The 20,645-nt window shown below is 41.6% G+C and overlaps 1 protein-coding gene across 5 annotated transcripts in view; it reads left to right on the forward strand.

Moving 5' to 3' along the window:
* Positions 1 to 20,645, forward strand: part of CTNND2 (catenin delta 2) — a 1,111,183-nt gene that overhangs the window by 765,034 nt on the left and 325,504 nt on the right. The gene's annotated exons all lie outside the window — the stretch shown is intronic.

Here is a 20,645-nt window from a genome sequence, read left to right on the forward strand (position 1 = left end):
CATTCTAATTTATCTTGAGGATTTCACATGAGGGAACCATGTATTATTTCAAGGAGGATAAATCTTGATATTCTTGTAACTTCTTAGCCACTACTTTTGGGGCAATACCAAGCTGCTGTACCTGCTCCTACCTGGGTCAGGAGTAAGCCTTTCTGCAGCGACTGCCATCCACATCCCTCCCCTGTTGGCTCATTGTTGTGTCCTGGGAGTTGGAGACACACAGTTGGAGGGGGTTGGGGTTGTGCAAGAGGAGGAGACTTGGCTAGTTAATAGAATCTTCAGGGCTGGGGCCCAGTGAAATCTTGACAGAAAAGCTGGAGGGAGAAAGAGCTCGACTCATTGAAAAAGACCCAGATGCTGGGAAAGATTGAGGGCAGGAGGAGAAGGGGATGGCAGAGGATGAGATGGTTGGATGGCATCACCAACTCAGTGGTCATGAGTTTGAGCAAGCTCTGGGAGGTAGTGAAGGGCAGGGAACCCTGGTATACTGCAGGCCGTGGAGTTGCAAAGAGTTGGACATGACTGAGCAACTGAACAAAATGAGATCCCAGGGGCACAACTGAAAACATTTGGTAATTGTAACAGAGTAAGACAGAAACATGGAAGTGGACATTTTAACCTGTTGCAACGGAGTGAATCATCTCTTTGAGAAACATATATGTTGAAGCCTTAACTGCCCCCCCTCCCCCACAACATGTGACTGTATTTGGAGACAGAGTCTTTGAAGAAGTGATTAGGTTAGATGAGGTCATAAGTTGAAGTCCTGGTCTGATGGAACAGGTGTCTCTGTGAAAGAGGAAATATGCCAGAGCTCTCTCCCTCGGGCACCCTGGGAGGAAGCAGTAGGATGGTGGCTGTCTGCAAACCAGGAAGAGAGCCCTCACCAGAACACCATCAGGCTGGCACCCTGATCTTTGACCTCCCAGCCCACAGACCTGTGACATGTGTACTGTCTAAATCACTGGGCCCATGGTCCTTTGTTATGGCAGCCCCTGTAGACTAGGACATCTGTTAGTCCACCCAGGATATTGGCCTGCTTTTAGTAGATTGATGTGCGTACCTGCTGGCCTCTGTGTGCCCCTTGCCATGTACAGTTAGGTATTTCTGGATTGTAAGTTTCTGAAATTTACAATAAATGTTGCTTATCAAGGTGATACAGAGGGGAAAGCAAGCTTAATAATAGAAGTCCACCAGACTTTTAGACCTTACTTAGCTTTCAGGGGGTGGATTGCTCCAGCTGCCTTACTTGAAAGTAGATTTAAAGGGGAAGATTCGAAGAAGGCAGGCCTGCAGCTGAGAAGGCTGTTGCAGAAATCTCGGGTAGAGCTTGGGTCTACCCAAGCTTGGGTCTTTCTGGTGCAGGACTGAAGGGCAGCAGTGGTTAGGTTACACATATATTTTGAAGGTCGAGGAGACAGACTTCGCTGGCATCTCAAAGCAGGCTTTAGGTCCAGGCTGCTGCAAGACTGGGGCTATCATTCATTGAGATGCTGGAGAGAATGAGGGGAATGGTTCCAGAGGCAATTTCACAGTCACTGTTCGGTCACGTTACATGTAAAATGTCACATACATGTCTGAGGGGAGGATCTCAGAGGCTCAGGTAGCCAGATTTTGAAGACAGGGAGCTCTGGATCGGCAGTGTAAAACCAAGAGGCATTAGTATAGACAGCCAAGCAGCTGTACTTTCTCAGGTGCCCAAGACAATCCAATGTCTTCATTCCCCATTATCAGTCTCAGAAGTGAACCAGTTTTGACAACAAGTTATACTGTCAACCGTTGTCTGCCCCTAGTCTGATGAAAGTCATGGCATGAGATGGGAGCCCCAGGGGAGGCGGGTGAAGGTGAGGAAGAGAAGAGAAGCAGGATGAGCCTTGGGAATGCCATGACTTAGAGGTCAGGTGGTGAGGGAGACCAGCAAAGGAGGCAGAGAAAGGGGCTGTGAAAGAAGGTGACCAGGAGGGGCTCAGGTCCCAGAACACAGTGTACTGAGAAGGCGGGGTAACTAATGGGGCCCCAGAGGCACAAACTTCAGGCATCTTCTCTGTCCATCTTCATTCATTTCCCCCAAGATCATCCAGGCCCAAGGCTTACATCCCCATCTGTGTTACAGCAACTCACCTGCAGACACCTCGATCTTCTAAACTGACCTCCCTGCTTCCATCTGTGCCCCTGCCCCATCTCTTCTTCTGACAGCAGCCAGGTTAACACCTCCACAGATGTTGCCTCCTCATCAGAGGCTCCCCCTGGACACTGGCTTTTATAGCAGCCCTTTCCCATTTCATTCCCTGTTCATGGTCTTTAGCGCTTAGGACTCCAGACAGGTTTTTATGTCTCCCCTACCTCTTGCCCACCCCAAAGGATGTGAGCTCCATGGGGGAAGGACTCTTCTTCCATTTATTGCCATGCCTGGCACACATAACAGATGCCCTGTGAATATATGTGGAATAAGTGAACGACGGGAAAAGAAATAGGACCTGTGAAGGAAGGCCAGAGAAGTGTCAGAGTCGGGAGAGAGACAAGGGTAGTTCACGGGCTGACATTGGTCGAAGAAAAGCTCATCCGTGTTGCAGAAAGGTTGAATCGAATGGCCAGGCCACAGTAGATCTGGGTTTGCACATCCCTGGAGAATGACCACTGGTAGTGATGTCCAGGTGTAATGGCACCAGGAAGACTGAGCTGGTGAGAAATTAAGAAGTCCATCGTGGTTCACAGGACCGGGGGGAGGACGTGGGGGCTTTTTGAGAAGATGCTGGAGCAGAACAGAAAGTGTAAGTGTAGAGGGGAGATTGGCAAGAGAAGAGGTGAGCAGGGTGAGACACAGGGAAGTGGGGACAGGCTTTCGGCACAGGTCAGGGAGGGACCGTGGGGGAGGTTGGGTGTCTGGGGAGGATGGAGCAGAGGAGAGCTGCCACCACTCGAATGCAGCAGCATTGAAGTGGAACGGCCCAGAGCACCCACACCACATCCATGCCCGGCAGCACTTGGAAGGCAGCCCTTGTGGTTTTTGGGACGAAAGCTGTTCTATGGTTTTCTTTTTTTAATTCATGAATGAGCTCAACATGCTTTATTTTTTTAAGTCAATCATTTATTCTTCCTTAAAGAGGGAAACTATAAAAGCAGAAAAACCCACACAGTCATTTCTGTTGTTCTTCATTAAAATGGTAGTTTTAAATGCTTCAGTTCAGTTGCTCAGTCATGTCCGACTCTTTGTGACTCAATGGACTGCATCACGCCAGGCCTCCCTGTCCATCACCAACTCCCAGAGTTTACTCAAACTCATGTCCATTGAGTCAGTGATGCCATCCAGCCATCTCATCCTCCGTCGTCCCCTTCTCCTCCCGCCTTCAATCTTTCCCAATGTCAGGGTCTTTTCAAATGAGTTTAAATGCTTACATTTTCTTAGAATGTTACAGAACCTACTTGTCTGTTGAGTCGTATACTTAGAGTATGCTTTTAGGGTTATTTTAAAAAATATTTTCTCCTAGTGCTCCAGAGAGAGAGAAAATAGGCAAGGAGGCATGTTCAGGTGATTCTGTATGTTAAAGAATATTTTCATTCCATGTTTTTTTTCTTTTTCTCTTCAAAAATATAGTGCATTCATTTTGTAGGGCTGCCACAACAGATTACCATGGAACTGAGAGAACTTTAGGCCCTCCAAGTTCTGGAACCCAAAAGTTGGAATCGAGGTATCATGGGGCCATGCTCCTCCCGAAGGCTCTAGGGCAGGATCCTTCCTCTCCTCTCCCAGCTCCAGGTGGTTCCAAGTGTTCTTTGGTTTGTGGCTACATCACTCCAGTCTCTGCCTACAACTTCACATCACCTTCTTTCTTGTGTGTCTGTCTATGTCTCAGATTCCCCTCTCCTTTCCCTTATGCAAACACCAGCCATTGGATTGAGGGCCCACCTTAAATCCAGGATGGTTTTGTGTTGGAACCTTTAACCACATCTACAATGACCTTGTTTCAAATACAGTCACATTCATGGGTATTGAAGATTAGGACATGGACATATGTGTTCAGGGTTCACTCTGCAACCCACTGCATGTCATTTTGTAATTTGACATGTGATTTACTTCTTGTGTGCAGTTATTTTGTGTTCTGGAGAACTGCGCCACTTAAAATAATTATATAAGTAAATAAGGTAGTTTTGAATTTCAGAGAAACAACCAAGTCCATTCTTTAATTGCATTTTCTAGATCATATATAACTAATGGAGGACTTGGGCATTAAAATCAGATATTCAGCAGTCTGCAAGTTGTATGTTTCTCTTGCTGACAGTAAATCGACTAGAAAACACAATTAGGAAAATGTCTTTTGAAGAAATGCATTTCGTTCAGTGCATTCTCCACGGGCTGGCACAGATTAGACTCCTGATTAATTTGACGTTGTGGCAAACTTCAATTCCACGTGTTTCAAATGACTGTTTCCCTTGAACGTAGAGCTGTAGGGGTTTGTGAGTGAGCTGGAAACAGAGAGATGGCTTACAATGTGTGGTGTCAGGTGGAGGGAATGATGTGTATTCAGCACTGACTTGATGAAAAGTGCTCTCACCATGGAGTTTCATTGATTGTCAGAGCAGCTCAGGAAGTCGGATTAGATCTCTCCTGCCTCATTGTTGAAGTGACTGAGAACCAGGATGAGTCCCTGATGTGGCCCAGTGCTCAGCTGGGAGCCCACAGGGGCAGGATTTGGCCCTGGTGCCTCTGTCCCATGACTGTCTATCTGTGTTTCTCTCACCGGCTTGAGGGTGAAGACAGAGCAGAAGTCAGAAGCTGGATTCCTGTTCTGACTTCACTACACCCCGCTCTTGAACCTGAGTGCTGATCAAGAGACAGGGCTGGTATCATCTAATATTGCTTATATGTGGAACCTGGGAGACGGTGCAGGTGAACTTATTTGCAAAACAGAAATAGAGTCACAGATGTAGAGAACAAACATGGTTACCAAGGGGGAAAGGAGAGGTGGGATGAATCAGGAGATTGGGATTGACAGATATGACACTACCTTATAGAAAATGGATAATTAACAGGAACCTACTGCATAACACAGGGAACTCTCCTTAATGCTCTCTGGCGGCCTAAACGGGAGCAGAATCTCAACGAGGGGATGTGTGTGTACATGTAACTGATTCACTTTGGGGTACACCAGAAACGAATACAATGCTGTAAAGCAACCATGGTCAGTAAAAATCCATTTTAAAAGGAGAGAGACAGAGCTGTGAGGTGGTTGAGAGGCCTGCGTCTGCACAAGATGCCAGAGTGTGAATCCCGCCTCTGCTGCTTGTGCTCTCCGTGACCTTGAGTCACTTCCTCTGGGCTTCAGTTTCCCCGTCTGTGAAGTGGGGATGACGTTAGCACCTCCCTCACAGACTTGTGTGAGGATTAAACGGATCGACTGACACATAAAGCACTTGCAACAGAGACCGGGCTGAGAAGCGCTGTTGAGGACACCTGCCACCCTCCTCTCACAAGGCGGCGTTTCCTCAGCTAGAGACTGTGAGAGCCGGCTCCTGGACCGCTTCCTCAAACCCTGTATCACGATGTGGCTGGAACTGGTGAAATGCCCTGAGAGGACCGATGCCAGTCCAGCCCAACGTGTATTGTTTCATTTCAGTACAGAGAGTTTTGAGATGTGCCTCGGCTATGAACAACAAAAACTTCAAGAACTTTCTTGTACGTCTGTAGCATTACATCTTCCTAATTCTGGGACATAGAAAACCAATTCTTTGTTTAACAACAACAAAAAAACCTTTGTTTGGAAAAAAAAGAAAACGTTTTTATACAAGGCCAAAGAGCAAACAGGAGCTATAATGTGTTCAGGGAAGCTGTATTTTATTCAGGGAGAAAACAATCATTAATTATTAGGCTTGACTAGTCGAGTTTAAAATCTGTTTCCAGAGAGATCACACTTAATTTAATCTAGGTGCCAAGACCATGTTAAATAAATCTTGAACAAATCTTGTTCTGGGGAAATTTTTAATGTTTTGTTACTGTCTTTTTATACCAAACAGCTTTTTGTGGAAATTGTTTTGTTTCTACATGTTTGTTTTCTAATTGCTCTCCAAAATATGTTTGACTGCAATTTTTAGTTTGAAAAAAAAAAACTGAAATTTTTTTTTTGTAAATATTATAATTTTCTCTAACATTTTTATTATGAGCCTCACTGTGTGTTCACATGAAATGAAGATCTAACAACATAGTGGTTTTACAGGAAAAAGTTATTATTTGTTGTTAAAACAGACATACGATCAACAAAAATTTAATGAACACCCAAAACAGATGTACAAATTGCCACACACATGTTAAGCCAAGGCCTTCATAACAAGGCTTTAATTAATATATGTCATATGAAAATTAAGATTTTCATGAAATCTTAATTTCATGAAATATTGAAAATATGCTTGGGGCTAGTGCACTGGGACAACCCAGAGGGATGGTATGGGGAGGGAGGAGGGAGGAGGGTTCAGGATGGGGAGCACATGTATACCTGTGATGGATTCATTTTGATATTTGGCAAAACTAATACAATTATGTAAAGTTTAAAAATAAAATAAAATTTAAAAAAAAAAAACTAAAAAAAAAAAGAAAATATTGAATGTTTCATGAAATATTTCATGAAATCATGTAAAATATTGCCTACAAGATAAGTAACACGGTTGTTGTTTATACCAGTAAGGAACACACTCCCTGGTTAATATGAGTTGTTGTTGTTTAGTTGCTAAGTCATGTCCGACTCTTTAGGGACCCCATGGACTGTACCCACTAGGCCCCTCTGTCCATGGGATTTCCCAGGCAAGAGTACTGAAGTGAGTTGCTCTTTCTTCCTCCAGGGGATCTTCCCGACCCACAGATCGAACCCTATCTCCTGCATCGCAGACAGATTCTTTACCACTGAGCCACGAGGGAGGCCCTCTTAATAGGAGAACAAGAGATGAATTTTGATGGCAGTGTTTTTTCAAGGTTTTCCATTAAGCATGTTCTAAAGGGAAGTATTTAAGATAATGTTAGATGAGGAGAAAAAGAAACAGAAGCAAAGTAAAACATGGTAAAAATTAAAAGCAGAAAATGTAAATAGTCCCTGGAAAATCTGTGTATTCATTCAAATCGTGTTTATCCGGTGCTCAATTTTAAAATCTTAATACCCAAAGGGGCAAGACATCTTTTAAGGAAAATTTACTGTGTATCAGGATAGAGTCAAGCTTTTATTTTTTCCTAGTGGAAAATATACACACAGAGAGAGCCCAACCAGCTTGCTGGTTCATGTCAACCTGAAAACAAATGAGAATTTCTTAAATGTAATAAACATGAGGTTGTTCAATGACCCCATTTTTCTGGGCTCATAAGCGGCAGTTATTCAGGATGCAGTTGCCGTGGTGAGAAGACAGGAAGTATTCATTTTACTGAGATGCTGATTAAGTACACGGTCTCCTGCTGCAGCTCTGAGCTCCTTCTGTGACATCACGGGAGTTAGGTGAGAAGTAATTTCGTTGAGAGAAAAGCCCAACTTCCCTCTGAGCTTACGGCTCTTAATAAAACAAAAGCAAAGTTGTTTTTCACATCTGAGTTGCCTTGGTTGCAGACAGATTCTCCCCTTCAGAGGAATGGTTTTCTCTAGAACCAAAGGGATTATTTCACATCTGGAGCTGGAGGATGGGGAGGGTTGGGAGAGGGGATTCCTGAGCTTAATCATGAACCTGGAGCATCCATTGCCTGTGTGCTCACCTGGACACCAGAGGGTGCAGCCAGATCATGGTTTAATTTTACTTAGTATTAATATTAATAGTTATAACAATTTTAAAATGACACTCTCATGTTGGAGTTGATACACAAACACTATTGATAATGATGTATAAATTAGATAGAGCTTCTGCGGTGGTTCAGTGGTAAAGAGTCCACCTGGCAATGCAGCAGATGTGGGTTGGATCCCTGGGTCAGGAAGATTCCCTGGAGAAAGAAATGGCAACCCACTCCAGTATTCTTGCCTGGAGAATCCCATGGACAGAGGAGCTTGGTGGGCTACAGTGCATGGGGTCACAAAAAGTTGGACATGACTTAGCAACTAAATAACAACAGCAACAAATAAAATGTGTATGTAATGAGAACCAACTGTACAGCACAGGGAACCCTACTTGGTGCTCTGTGGTGACCTAAATGAAAAGAAAGTCCAAAAAAGAGGGCGTGTATGTACTATGTATCAGAGAAGGCAATGGCACCCCACTCCAGTACTCTTGCCTAGAAACTCCCATGGATGGAGGAGCCTGGTAGGCTGCAGTCCATGGGGTCGTTAAGAGTCGGACATGACTGAGTGACTTCACTTTCACTTTTCCCTTTCATGCATTGGAGAAGGAAATGGCAACCCACTCCAGCGTTCTTGCCTGGAGAATCCCAGGGACGGGGGAGCCTGGTGGGACACGACTGAAGCGACTTAGCAGCAGCAGCAGCAGCATTTACTATGTATAGCTGATTCACTTTGCTGTGCAGTAGGAACTAACACAATATTATATAGCAACTCACGGTTCAGTAAAAATTAATTTTAAAAAATCAAAGGGAAAAAGCACCAACTGAGAGATTTCCATGTAAAATTTTCTTTTTAAAAAAATGACACTTGTATGCATGGATTGGCAAACTTTCTGGAAATGGGTCAGAGAGTCAATATTTTAGTCTTTGTAGGCCAAGGGACAAGTTACTTAGATACCTATATAAGAAGAGCAGAAACAGATTTCTACAAAATCATTATTAATGAAATCCAAAATATAATGATGTCAGTGATAACATTTTTAAATGGATGTCTGTCCATAAGAATGGGATTGTTTGGGAAAGATAGCATTTCTGTAACTGGGGTTCAAGGTTTTAATGTTCCCTGTCATCAATTTTATTGTAAATGTTTATCTCTTGAAGCCATGGCTATTTGGCAGTCCTTACAAATGGGAAGGTAGCCTGGATTTGGCCCAGGTACTAACACATCCTAGATTTTATCTGCTTATGCTTGTAATTCTGGTATTCTTCTCATAAACATGAAAGTAGATATTTTGGCCATGTGTGTTTTAATAGCCTATAGCCCTTTGAGTCTAAATGATTAACATGAATTTCTATATTTCTATGAGATAGATGCATTCTAGTTATAGAGTCTCCTCTATCTGTTTATTTCCTATTGAATTCAGGAATCCATGGCCTGATTGGATTAGTATTGTTTGTTTTCCAGCTGGGGACCACCCGTGAGTGAGCAGTCAAATCAGCTTAGAGATTGTTGACTAGCATTAAAAAGATTGAATAAGGTAGACTAAAGTGACTGCATGGCCAATTCTAAGCAAAGTTTGGTTTGGTGTCTTGGAAAAGTGTTGTCAGAAATAGAAGTATATGTGTGTGTGAGTGTGTGTGTGTGTGTGTTTCTATAAGTCTAAGATATATTTTTATTGTGAATCTTAATGCAAAATGTATACAAAATGCTGAGAAGTACTTACTTTCTCAAATAATACATTAAAAATAAATCTCCTAGATGCTGAATAGATGCTCCTAGATGCTGATAGTAACAACATTATCAAATAACTCCACTATCCAATGTTAATAAATTATGTCATAACTGATGAGTATCTTTAATTTGAGTGGCTATGGCGTAATGTTTTCCACTTTAGATGATCAATGATCAGAGGAAGAAATGGCATAATTTGTCAGAAAAATAATCTCATAGTGCTGTGTGTTTTTTTAATCAATCCACAAATTTGAAAGCAAAAATAATCTAAACTGTGGTTCTATTTATTTGTCAGGAATTGGTATTTTAAAAATTATAACTACATGTCTTTATTAGAACAGAGAGGGCAATGGCACCCCCTCCAGTACTCTTGCCTGGAGAATCCCAGGGATGGGGGAGCCTGGTGGGCTGCCGTCTATGGGGTCACACAGAGTCAGACATGACTAAAGCGACTTAGCAGTCTTTATTAGAAAATAGAAGCCATAGTTGTAAAAAAGTATTTTTAAATACGTTAGTTCACATTCCGAAAACAGTTTCGGCATCGTATTTTATACAATTTGTCTCCTCTGTAAAAGTTGTTTTCTCCTTCTGTTAAGTGAGATGATTTGTAGCTGTCTCTTCTGTCCTTAATTTCAACCTCCCATTCACTTCTTTTAAAGAACATTTACTGGAGTATGGCTGCTTTACGATGCTGTGTTAGTTTCTGCTGGACAGCCGAGTGTCAGCATGTATCTTCTTTTTGGATTCCCCCCGCCAGCATTTAGTCACCACAGAGTATTGAGTAAGGTTTCCTGTGCCATACAGTAGTCATCTATTAGTTATCTTTTTTTTTTTTTTTTTGAAGTCGCTCAGTCGTCCCTGACTCTTTGCGACCCCATGGACAGTAGCCTGCACCAAGCTCCTCCATCCATGGGATTTTCAAGGCAAGAGTACCAGAGTGGGTTGCCATTTCCTTCTCCAGGGAATCTTCCCAACACAGGGATCAAACCCAGGTCTCTCGCATTGTAGACAGACACTTTACTGTCTGAGCCATATTTTAGTTATCTCATTATTTATTTTTCCATAGTAGCAATAGTATATATATGTCCAATCCTAATCTCCCAATTCATTCATCCCTCCCCCTTTCCCTTTGATATCCATACCTTTTTTCTCTGTGTCTTTCATTTCTGCTTTGTAAGCAAGATCATCTAGGCCAATATTTTTCAGATTCCACATATGCATCAATATACCATATTTGTTTTTTTCCTTCTGACTGACTTCACTCCACGTGATGGTGCCATTCATTTCTCATTCAGCCAGTCCTTGGTAGGGACTCCCCGGTATGTGGGGCTAAAATTGCAGATAATCCGAACTACTCAACAGGACAACATGGTCTTTCCCTGTGGATCACTGAAGCCTAGTATTTGCTCTTCATTTGAATATAAGGTATTTCTTAAGGATGGTAGGGCCCACCTGAGAACTGAGGCCAGTGTCCACATGGAAGTGGGCAGTGTGATCACTGTCACTGTCCTTGTCATCATCTTCATGTGTTTCTGGAAACTGTTTCACATGTGTGGAGGAGTGATGAGAAAACTCAAAATTTAAATAAAGTTAAAACCATCTAATTTTAGCCTTTAAAGTTAATTACCACCCAAATTGTTAAATTATGATTTTATGTGCAATAATTATATGTGATATGTGTATGCATGATTACCTAGCTCTCATATATTAATATATACATATACATATATTGTACATACATGTGTATATATGTTTGTGTGCCCATATGCATATATATGTGTGTGTATATAGTGTATACACACTTTTTAAATATACATGCTTTTTTAATTTTAATTTTACCTTTTTAACGCCAGAAACATTTTTATACAGGTTATTTAAAGTACACATTATGACCCCTTCAGTTCAGTTCAGTCTCTGAGTCATGTCCGACTCTTTGCAACCCCATGACTGCTGCATGCCAGGCCTCCCTGTCATCACCAACTCCTGGAGGTTACTCAAACTCATGTCCATTGAGTCGGTGGTGCTATCCAACCATCTCATCCTCTGTCGTCCCCTTCTCCTCCTGCCTTCAATCTTTCCCAGCATCAAGGTCTTTTCAGATGAGTCAGCTCTTTGCATCAGGTGGCCAGAGTATTGGAGTTTCAGCTTCAACATCAGTCCTTCCAATGAATATTCAGGACTGATTTCCTTTAGGATGGACTGGTTGGATCTCCTTGCAGTCCGAGGGACTCTCAAGAGTCTTCTCCAATACCACAGTTCAAAAGCATCAATTCTTTGGCACTCAGCTTTCTTCACAGTCCAACTCTCACATCCATACATGACTACTGGAAGAACCATAGCCTTGAGTAGACGGACCTTTGTTGACAAAGTAATGTCTCTGCTTTTTAATATGCTGTCTAGGTTGGTCATAACTTTCCTTCCAAGGAGTAAACATCTTTTAATTTCATGGCTGCAGTCACCATCTGCAGTGATTTTGGAGCCCAAAAGAATAAAGTCTGACTGCTTAGTGGGCAGTGAAAGCCTTTCATTGGTCGTAAACAGTGGTTTGGAAAATAATTGAAAAGAACTGAACAGAGTATGTCTAAATGCATGGACCTTCATCAGGATACCTTCTCCCCCACTTACTTACATAGACACTACTGTGTGTCTGGGTGTGTATGAGCAGAGCTGCAGGGTAAATGTTTCACACTGAGGCTCATTGCTGAACAATCCTGAGAAGCAGCACCAAGCCTTAGTGACAGCGGTGATTAACATGTGCCTTATATTCCCCTAGATATGGTGCATTTTATTGCCAAACACCAAAGCATAATAATTAGTACATTACCTTCTGGAAATGCATCATATAATTTAATTTAGGCAAATACTCGTATGTTTGATTCCACATGGCGTTCACATGAACTATTATTTAGTTAGCTTTTTCTATCTGCTGCTTATTATAGGTTTCTTATCTGCTGTTTTAAGCTTTCTTGTGATAATAAGGCTCAGGATTGGGTTGCAATAATCCAGTAACACCAATCAAAGAAGGTATTAAGAGACATAGCCTGGAAGTATAATGTTGAACACTGATTTAGGGAGAAAAGAGCTTAATCCTCAGTAATACTGCTTCTAATGATGCCTTGTGTTGAAGCAGGGATCATGTATTTTTTATGAGCATTACATAATCTATTGTCTCCTGTTGAATAAAAATCAATCCAGCCAGAAATCCGACACTGCAAAAGCATGAGAATTCTCACAGTCCAAATACAAGAATGGATTTTGTTTGTTTGTTTTCTACCTTATTATTTTCCTTTGAATAAATATAAAGAGTAAGCCTATAGAAATGCAATAATGTGCCTAAGAAGGTGTATTGTTATTCGCCAATTGATATTGGCCAGTGTATACTAGCTATTAATACATGGGCTTCTCTGGTGACTCAGCGGTAAAGAATCTGCCTGCCAAGGTGGGAGACAGGAGATGTAGGTTTGATCCCTGGGTTGGAAAGATCCCTTGGAGAAGGAAATAACAACCCACTTTAGGATTCTTGCCTGGGACATCCCATGGACAGAGGGAGTCTGGCAGGCTACAGTCCACAGAGTTGCAAAAGAGTCAGACATGACTTGGTGACTAAATAACAGCATAGTAACTACATATAAATGCATTACTTAATGTGTGAGCCTCTAGGTGTGTGAAATTAGCAATTGCTTTTTAGAACTTGAGAAATAATGTAGAGGCAAAAAGTCTACCATACGTGCACTTTTTCTTCATGAGCAAAATAAAAACAGCTCCACATTGGAGAAGTTCTTCTAGAAGGAACAAATTCTAGTAAATTCCAATGTTGTGGAAAGTGAACTCGATATTGAGGCTTTAAATACAAATTTCACTCAAGGTCATCATGAAAATTTTGTTGGATACTTGGAATTCAGAAGTGGTGAAGTACAGTGTGAATGTTAGTGTTTTACAAACATGGAAGCTTTTGAAAATAATTATTATGTGATTAATACTGCCAGGGTTAACATAATCATGCATTTCCAGGCTCCATGTTTAATACTTTTCCATCGCTGCTCTATTTTTTATCCTATAGTTCATAGATAGACATCTAACTTTGTGAACATTTTTGCCTTTTGGTTTCCATTATGTGAATGCAAATGCCGATAGTGTCCTACATATTCCAAGAGGGAGGGCTTACTCCTATGAAAATTATTCTGCAGAGTTTCAAAGGGCAAGTCTACAGAGGAACTCTGGTAGCAATTTCAAAGAGAGTCACCCTTTTTGTAAGTACTTACATTTATGCCATTCATGTACTGTGAGCTTCATGTACATACACTCTATGTTGAGACCAGGACACCGGTTTCTTTCATTACACATGTAAATCTGTGTCAGTTCATTCCACCCTCTGACAATAGTATAAGTTCAGAATGTGCTGTGGTCCATGAGGTATGGACGCAACATAAATGTAAGTTGAAATTTTTAAGTGAGGAAACAATCTGACCTTTTTTAAATTAAAGACTGTATTTCAGTCAAGATCAATAAACCAAAGAAAATATTTTTCTAGCTTCTCCAGTATAACCCAGAATAGATTGCAAATTATTCAAATTTAAGGGCCCCAAGTGTTACAAAGCTGTCCTCTTGTATTTTTCAAGGCCAGGGATTGATGAAAGATGAGTGTCACTTGCTGGGTTGGTCATTGTACTAAGCTCTTTCCCTATGATACTTCCTTCACATCTCTGAAAATCTGTAGTTCGGGTGCTGGCATCTCCCCATTTTGCTGATGTGCAGGCTAAGTCCCATGGAGCCCATGTACCTGGCCCACAGTCTCACAGTCAGTAAGTAGAAGAGCTCAGTTGCACCCAAGGCAGGTTGCCTCCAGAGGCCAGGCTTTCAGCCATGATATATTTTTAAATGAAATGTTTTGATAAAAAAGAGAAAAGAACCAGAGTAGTGTTGATATGGTGGTTGGAGTGAACACAGCTTGGCTTGGTTCATGAACTCCCAGTATGTCTTCAGAATCTTAGGAGAATGCTATTGGAAAAAGACCAATATTTGTATTGCACACTGTTATGAAAACCCTGTTGCAGAAGAAAACAAACTTACCCATAATTTGGAAGGAATAAGTACAAATTTAAGTAACTATTCACCGGACACGTGAGCCCTAACTGGTCAAAAAGTGACACTATGAGAAAATACAAAATGTGGTGTCATAACCGACCCTTAATTATATAATTTTCATTTTGTTTCGTGTAAATAGTGTGATGATGCTTGGAGGGGGAACAGGTCCCCTCCATGCCCTTCCCAGTGTTTGTCTCTCATGGAAAGTAGGCTTCAGATCATCTCAGTGCCTTTGTGGCAATCCACAGGTAGGAGGCATTTGTTATTTTTAAGTTGTACCTTTGATTCCCCTGTGGCTCAGCTGGTAAAGAATCCGCCCGCAATGCAGGAGACCTGGGTTCAATCCCTGGGTTGGGAAGATCCCCTGGAGAAGGAAAAGGCTACCTACTTCAGTATTCTGGCCTGGAGAATTCCAGGGACTGTAGAGTCCATGGGGTCGCAAAAAGTCGGACACGACTGAGCGACTTTTACTTCTTTCCTTCCTTTGGTGGTTGAGAAAATAAATACGCACCTTACTGAGGTGCCTCTTAAAGCTCACTCAGAATTTTCTTTAACTTTCTAATATACACCTGGAAACAGAAATGTGGAAATACTTGAAGGAGAGGAGACACATGTCATGTGTCTCATGGAATAATCAGGGAAGACACTGAAAACTGTCGCTTCACACCTCTGAATCCCGCCTTCTGCCGTGGGCACTTTTACTTACACAGAGTTTCTTGGGTTTCACCGACATAGGCTGGATTCCCTTTATTCCTCTAGAGTTTCCTCTTTTGAGTGGCACAACAGCAAATATTTCTCTCTCCCCTCTAGACTCTTCCTCTTAGCCGTTGTCTGATACCATGCAAAATATAATGAGCTGCTAGAACTGAAGACCGGCCTTTAAATCAGATTACTTTGGTTTTTATTAGAACCAATTTGCAGTGCTTGGGAAAGGAGTGCAGTCCTATTATTAATGTCACACAGTAGGTATTTGCCATCTTGGTGCCACGTAGCTGGGACAGCTCCCTCTCGTGGTTAGTTGGTCTCCCTTAAGTGAGCCCTGGGGGAGGGACCGAGTTGCTTAGGTTCTTAAACTTGAAGACTTCATTTATCTGTGTCTCAATTAATGACTGATGACATCTAGTGGTGGATGGATTTGAGGCACTCAAATGACCATCCCCTGCAGATCAAGATGTAAATTAAACTGTGTTTATATGTTTTCACACCTCAATTCAGTTCAGTCCAGTCACTCAGTCATGTCCGACTCTTTGCGACCCCATGGACTGTAGCATACCAGGCTTTCCTGTCCATCACCAACTCCCGGAGCTTGCTCAAACTCATGTATATCGCATCAGTGATGCCATCCAACCATCTCATTCTCTATCATCCCCTTCCCCTCCTGCCTTCAATCTTTCCCAGCATCAGCGTCTTTTCCAGTTCTTTGCATCAGATGGCCAAAGTATTGGCGTTTCACCTTCAGCATCAGTCCTTCTAATGAATATTCAGGACTGACTTCCTTTAGGATGGTTGGTTGGATCTCCTTGCAGTCCAAGGGACTCTCAAGAGTCTTCTCCAACACTATAGTTCAAAAACATCACTTCTTCGGTGCTCAGTTTTCTTTATAGTCCAACTCTTACATCCATACATGACCACTGGAAAAACCATAGCTTTGACTGGATGGACCTTTGTTGGCAAAGTAATGTCTTTGCTTTTTAATATGCAGTCTAGGTTGGTCATAACTTTCCTTCCAAGGAGTAAGCGTCTTTTAATTTCATGGCTGCAGTCACCGTCTGCAGTGATTTTGGAGCCCAGAAAAATAAAGTCTCCCAGTCTTTCCATTGTTTCCCCATCTATTTCCCATGAAGTGATGGAACAAGATGCCATGGTATTAGTTTTTTGAATGTTGAATTTTAAGCCAACTTTTTCACTCTTCTCTTTCACTTTCATCAAGAGGCTCTTTAGTTCTTCTTTGCTTTCTGCAATAAGGATGGTGTCATCTGCAAATCTGAAGTTATTGATATTTCTCCTGGCAATCTTGATTCCAGCTTGTGCTTCATCCAGCCTGGCATTTCGCATGATGTACTCTGCATCTAAGTTAAACAAACAGAGTGACAATATACAGCCTTGACATACTCCTTTCCTGATTTGGAACCAGGTTGGAAAATTCTGAAAGAGATGGGAATACCAGACCACCTGATCTGCCTCTTGAGAAATTTGTATGCAGGTCAGGAAGCAACAGTTAGAACTGGATATGGAACAACAGACTGGTTCCAAATAGGAAAAGGAGTACGTCAAGGCTGTATATTGTCACCCTGCTTATTTAACTTATATGCAGAGTACATCATGAGAAATGCTGGACTGGAAGAAACACAAGCTGGAATCAAGATTGCTGGGAGAAATATCAATAACCTCAGATATGCAGATGACACCACCCTTATGGCAGAAAGTGAAGAGGAACTCAAAAGCCTCTTGATGAAAGTGAAAGAGGAGAGTGAAAAAGTTGGCTTAAAGCTCAACATTCAGAAAACGAAGATCATGGCATCCAGTCCCACCACTTCATGGGAAATAGATGGGGAAACAGTGGAAACAGTGTCAGACTTTATTTTTCTGGGTTCCAAAATCACTGCAGATGGTGATTGCAGCCATGAAATTAAAAGATGCTTACTCCTTGGAAGGAAAGTTATGACCAACCTAGATAGCATATTCAAAAGCAGAGACTAAATTACTTTGCCAACAAAGGTTTGTCTAGTCAAGGCTATGGTTTTTTCCTGTGGTCATGTATGGATGTGAGAGTTGGACTGTGAAGAAGGCTAAGTGCCGAAGAATTGATGCCTTTGAACTGTGGTGTTGGAAAAGACTCTTGAGAATCCCTTGGACTGCAAGGACATCCAACCACTCCATTCTGAAGGAGATCAGCCCTGGGATTTCTTTGGAAGGAATGATGCTAAAGCTGAAACTCCAGTACTTTGGCCACCTCATGCGAAGAGTTGACTCATTGGAAAAGACCCTGATGCTGGGAGGGATTGGGGGCAGGAGGAGAAGGGGACGACAGAGGATGAGATGGCTGGATGGCATCACTGACTCGATGGATGTGAGTCTGAGTGAACTCCGGGAGTTGGTGATGGACAGGGAGGCCTGGCATGCTGTGATTCATGGGGTCGCAAAGAGTCGGACACAACTGAGCGACTGAACTGAACTGAACTAGACATTTACAGACTGATGAGGTCAAACCCCAGCATCACATGACCCTGTCTACATCATTACATCATCACAGTTGGTCCTGATGGGAGGTGAGGGCTGCTCCTGCCCTTAGTGCTCCATGACAGTTTGGGAGATTCCATCAGGTCCCCTCCATGCCCTTCCAAATGTTTGTCTCTCATGGAGAGTAGGCTTCAGATCATCTCAGTGCCTTTGTGACAGTCCACAAGTAGGAAGTGTTTGTCTCTCTTTCTGATGATCACTGGAAGAAGTTCCTCATGGCGAGCCAGCCTATCATGGCTGCTTCTTTATTAAAATATGTGCAATGGAAATTATGCTAATTAAGCTGGAGTGTAATTATAGACTAGAAAGATTCTTCACAGTCTGAATTGAATTGTTGTAGATGAATGTGCATTAAGTTAATAATGTGCAGCTAATTATGAAAGGTAAAGGAGAGGAAGGGAGGTAATCGGTTATGTGATGTAGAGACGCTGCTGTCCCCAGCGAACCCTCCCATTAAAAGCCCAGGTAACCCTGATGATGAGAATTCTTCTAGCGCTTGTCTCTGATTTCAATACTGCAATTAAAATGGCCACCGGTGACTAATTAACCCATTTAACTCTATTTGTCTGTGGCATTTATTACAGCAGAGAGTTAAATGTGGTGACACTCTGCTGCTTTATGTCCTGTCCCAAGTATATATGTGGAGTTAATTCTTTATTCTTTATTTATGCTTCTGTATGCATTTATGATAATTACGAAAATGAGCCAAGAATCTGTCGTCCCAGTGTGATTCTGCCAAGCTCAACGAAAGCTGTGTTCTGGGAAATAAATTCTTTTTGCTTAGAATCAAAACAAGCTCAAGTGGCAGTCATATGGCTTTTGTTCCAAAGCTATCAATTCAGAGGATCCGTGAGATGTTATCCTCATGCTGTGAGTACATGAAGAAATACTCAGTCATTTAATCCTTTCGGCTAGAGTCTTATCAGTAAGCTGGGTTTCCTGTGTTCATTGATCAAAGTCACCTGAATCAGCTAAATGAGAGTGAATATTTAAAAAAAAAAAAAAAAAAGGGAGGGGAATACATACAGTGGTACTGAGTGATTTTTCAGCTAATTTCAGAAAATGTAATGTTCACGGGTCTTCTGCATAGAATGGCTTGACACCCAGTTGCACACTCCTAGGGTCTGGAAGAATCTAACAAGTGTTGAAAAGACTTGCTGAAGAGAGGTTCTTACAGAGGATGTGCCTGTTAGTAAAAGGAAGGGGCTGATGTTGTGGGAAGTCACACTTCACTATTTCTTCTGTGTTTCCAAGGAACTTTGAAAAACCCCTTGAATTGCTTTTTTTCCCTCTAGAAAACCAACAGAAATGTTGAGATGTACATCAAGCTTTTACTGATTCCTTTAAATATCTATTAATATCTTCTCTCTTTTCTCACTTACATTATTGCTGTGTGGTCTTACACATAGATAGTTTGAGATACTAATTATCCATAACCCTGACTTTTAACTTGAATTTTCTAAGTCTTTTCTGACATATCTGTATGTTCTTTAGAGAATTTTTATCAGTTTCTTTTTTGAATTAATACAATTTAGCCTGTCTTCATTTTGCTTCTAACATGTTGTTATTTTTCTTTATGCCAAGATAAGATTGGCATCAGAAAGTTTGTTTCCTTTTGCGGAAGGCATGATGCTGTTCTTGCCTATGAGATGAGACTGTGTCACTGAATGATTATAACCATAGTTTCTGAAGATTTGATGTCTTGTTGGGTCTCCAGAGCTACCCTACAGTAACTGTGTGACTTTGCACAAAGTTTTTAAGTTTCAACCTCACCTGTGAACCAGTAAAAACATGATTATCCTCCTCAAAGGGTTATAGCAGGGTCAGCAAGCCCTAGGGCCAAATCCAACTCAAATCCACCTGTTTTTGTAAATAAAGTTTTATTGGAACACAGCCGTACCCAGTTCTTACATTTTTTCTATGGCTGCTTTTGAGCTGCAGCTGCACAGTTGGAATAGTTACAACAGAGATTGTGTGGCAATCTCTAAAATATTTTCGTCTATTAACAGGAATGGTTTACTAATCCCTAGATGGAATATTAAATTTGTGTATTAGTGTATAAAACATATAAAAATATATTTGTGTATAATATGACCTACATACGCATATGTTCATTGTTGTTGTTCAGTCGCTAACTTGAGTCTGACTCTTTGAGACCCCATGAACTGCCGCATGACAAGCTCCTCTGTCCTTCACTATCTCCTGGAGTTTGCTCAAATTCATACCCATCGAATCTATGATGCTATCTAACCATCTCATCCTCTGTTGCCCCCTTCTCCTTGTGCCCTCAGTCTTTCCCAGCATCAAGGTCTTTTCCATTGAGTCAGCTCTACCCATCAGGTGGCTGAAGTACTGGAGCTTCAGCTTCAGCATCAGTCCTTTCGATGAATATTCAGGATTGGTTTCCTTTAGTATTAACTGGTTTGATCGCCTTGTAGTTCAAGGGACTCTCAAGAGTCTTCTCCAGGACCACAAGTCACAAGTATCCATTCATTGTTGCCCCCTTCTCCTTTTGGCCTCAGTCTTTCCCAGCACCAGGGTCTTTTCCAATGAGTTTGGTCTTTGCATCAAGTGTCCAAAATACTGGAGCTTCGGCTTCAGCAACAGTACATATATAATATGTTTATAAAGAGTTTCAACTAATGCTTGTCACATTGCAACCATCCAATGTATGTTGACAACTATTATTTAAATATTCTGTTAAAACCAGTTCTACTTCATTATTAGAAAATCAGCTATGAAGAACACATTAAATGAAGTGTCACTAAGTCCTCAAGTTAATCAGAATATTTTTCTTTAAAAATATTTTCTAAAATAAAAGCATTATTTATCATTTAAGCAAGTGTTGATTAT

This window comes from Bos indicus, chromosome 20 (assembly GCF_029378745.1).
Source record: "Bos indicus isolate NIAB-ARS_2022 breed Sahiwal x Tharparkar chromosome 20, NIAB-ARS_B.indTharparkar_mat_pri_1.0, whole genome shotgun sequence".
In the NCBI taxonomy this organism is placed as follows: Eukaryota; Metazoa; Chordata; class Mammalia; order Artiodactyla; family Bovidae; genus Bos; species Bos indicus.